We start from the raw sequence: 3,409 nt of genomic DNA, 5'->3' as shown, positions 1-3,409 counted from the left end.
AAGAAAATCAGGTAATTTTAAAATTATACTCTTGTTATTTATTAAATCACCTTTCCAAAATCTATTTAAATCCTTTTGGAAAAGTTAAAAAAGGATTTATTTTTTACCACTCACTGGAAATATAACGGCCTAAACGATATGTAATAATAGAGAATCGATGTAACATCAATTCAGGGATCATAATGCTCTACATTTAGAAGATTCCCTGGTAGATTGGTCACAGATTTTGACAGATTTGTGAAATCCTTCCGATGGAAAGAATATGGATCTAGGTTTTCCCTCCCAAAATTATGGTGGAGAACAGTGTCCACACCACCAAAGAAGCTCCCCTCCATGAGGAGATAGAGTTTGACTATGATGAAATGGCTTCGGCATGCCAGGGCCATTTCAGGTTATTTCAAAATTAACTGAGACGCATGTTCCCTTAATTTTTCCTATGCTACTATTGTAGTGAATTCTGTGTTAGGTAACTGATGTATTGTTATTATTGAATTTGAAACTCATTTATGATGGATTCCCCTTTATTATTATAATATTGATTATGATTTATGCGTCACTTAAACTAGAATAATTACTATTTAGAAGGTATTAAAGAATGTGCGATTAACGTAATTCGATAAAATCAACATCATGATATCTGAAACCATGTTTTAGTGCTACCCAATAACATAAAGGCTCTAAACCATAACACTACTGTACTAAACTCTGAATTCTTAATAATATTCATGAGGTTACAGATTTATTATAATGCCCTAAATTTTTAACATATTAATATAGAATAAATTAATAGATGTAATATAATTTTTAATGTTTGAAAATTATCGACTTGTAAAATATATTTATAAAAAAAAATAAAAAAAATTAAACATTAAAAAAATATATATTAATGATAATATGATATATAATTAATGAATTATTAGATTTTAACTAAATAAAACATAATAAGAAAAAAAAATTTATGTGATTTCTATCCAAAGACTTTACTTAATTTATTATAAATTACATAAACTTAAATACAAAAAATATTTTAATTCAAATTATTAATTTATTATTTGAAAATAATTAATATTATTTTGTATTACTAGAGAAATGGTTACACAAGTTGTAACGTATCTCCTTCGTTTAGGATTTGTTCCTTGAGTTTAGGGGTTTGGTTGCAAGTTCTTGAGTTCTAGTAAAGTACTTAATGATGTAATTGCTCATTGGATGTAAGTAGAGTGTACGGAGAGAGTTCTCTTTGTTTGAGTGCAGTCTCTAGGTGCAGTACTCACCTGTGAGCTGTAACTCCTCCTTTTTAATTCAAATCTGATTTTTATCTTGGTATCAAAGCACAAAGTAGGGATAGCCTTAATTTTTTTTTTAGGATGCATCATTGATTACAGAACTGTAGTGGCGGCATTTGTAGAATCAGGTGGACTACAATAACACCTAGAGCATAGGTCTCAGATGATTGATCATCTCTGAGCGCAAGAAAGTGTTGGTGCAGTTTCGTCACGAACAGTCGTGCCATTTTTGAGTGGAAGGAAGAGCTGGCACGGTATTTTAAGGAACAAACGTGCCACTTGGCACGGTTTTGAGGGTGATAAGCGTGCCAAAAAGTCCTACTGGTGCGGAAAATCAAGCTTTAAATGCGCCAATTTCGTAAGACGCATGCATTTTGTTTCTGACATGGGTATTTCACTGTCGAAGAGCGCCAACCTCTTTCTCTTTGAAAAATCTGCAATTTTTTTGCAAATCGAAGATGCCCGGTGGTGGCACTTTGAATTTTCAGATCCGTTCAGTGGCAATAGATCGGAGTAGCCCGGTGGTGGCGCATTGGAGTTCCTGATCTACTTGGTGGAAGTAGATCGAACTTTCCTGGTGGTGGCGCTTTGGAGTTCCTAATCTACTCGGTGGCAGCAGATCGGACTTGCCCGGTGGTGGTGCATTGAAGTTCCTGATCTACTCGGTGGCAGCAGATCGGATTTGCCTGGTGGTGGCGCATTGAAGTTCCTAATTTGTGTGGTGGCAACAGATCAGACTTTCCCGGTGGTGGTGCATTGGAGTTCCTGATCTGTTAAGTGGTAGCAGATCGGACTTACCCGGTGGTGGCGCATTGGAGTTCCTGTTCTCTTTGGTGGCAGCAGATCGGACTTGCCCGGTGGTGGCTCATTGAAAACTGATTCATGAGAGGATCAGAAATTTATCAGTCCAATATGAATAACAGTGATGAGTACTCTCTTAAGCTAGAAAAGACGTGGTCTATTATTAGGCCAGTAGATTATTTGCTCAGGGAGCAACGGTTGCTGTTAATTTTGATAGGAATCGCCTTCGCATCAACTTTCTTTATCCTTCAGCATGGTTTTTTGGCTTCTAATGTTAATTAAAATGGAAGGTTTGTGCCCAAAAAACCTCATCGGGTTGTTTATGAGATGCCTGTTTCTCGGTGTGCTTAGTATCATTCGGGTTCGATGGTGAATTCGGGCGCTAAAGTACTCCAAGGTTTGAAGAGAAAGTCCCTGCGAGTTGTCGTGATGGGTGGAGCTGACAAGCTCATGGCAAGATGCGACAATGTTATTGTTGTCGACAATTTCTTCAAGGGAAGGAGGGAAAATGTTTTTCATCTTTTTGGCAATCTAAGGTTTGAACGGATAATGCATGATGTTGTGGAACCCTTATTATTGGAGGTTGATCAGATCTACCATTTGGCTTGCCCCACTTCCCCTGTTCATTACAAACACAATCCTGTGAAGACTATCAAAACTAATGATGTGGGAATCTTGAACATATCGAGACTTGCCAAGTGTGTTGGGGCAAATGTTGAGGTTCGTAATGCTCGAATTTTTAATCTACGAATGTGCCGTGATGATGGTCGGGTTGCAAGTAATTTTGTTGCTCAGGCTTTGTGCAAGGAGCCTTTGACAGTCTTTGGAAATGCGAAACAGACACGGAGCTTCCAGTTCGTTTTTGATCTGGTTGAAGGCCTTATGCAACTTATGGAGGGTGAACATGTTGGTCCTTTCAATCCTGGGAATCCTGGTGAATTTACAATGTTAGAACTAGAACAGATTGAAGAAGGAAAGGATGACTCTAACAGTGATTGGGACATTCCATTGCTAATGGAAGAAAACAGTAAGGAAGATGAAGAGCAGAAGCAGAAACGAGAAGAAGAAGTAACATGAAATGTAATCAATAATGCAAGCCCAGAAAAGGCTAAAATAGACAGATTTGAGGTAAGTCCCCTACGAAGGAGATCAAGTAGGAATACTCGATTACCTTCTAAATTGAAAGACTATGCATTAATGTCAAAGTTTTTAAACATTGTAGAACCTGCAAATTATGAGGAAGTAAGTAAATCTGATGCATGGAGGGGTGCAATGTATGAGGAAATAGAATCAATAAACGGAAACCATACTTGGGATTTGGTTGA

At 37.2% G+C, this 3,409-nt stretch overlaps 1 pseudogene; it reads left to right on the top strand.

The window, feature by feature from the left end:
- The first annotated feature begins 2,450 nt into the window (after window positions 1-2,450).
- LOC149214356 (UDP-glucuronic acid decarboxylase 4 pseudogene) lies at window positions 2,451-3,161 on the top strand (annotated as a pseudogene).
- Window positions 3,162-3,409: the final 248 nt, after the last annotated feature.

The sequence above is a fragment of the Pinus tabuliformis genome, chromosome 1_1 (genome assembly GCF_031772625.1).
Source record: "Pinus tabuliformis cultivar Carrire ecotype Pingquan chromosome 1_1, CPIR1, whole genome shotgun sequence".
NCBI lineage: Eukaryota > Viridiplantae > Streptophyta > Pinopsida > Pinales > Pinaceae > Pinus > Pinus tabuliformis.
Note: the sequence above shows the minus strand (reverse complement) of the source record. Positions and strands in the feature narration are given on the sequence as shown.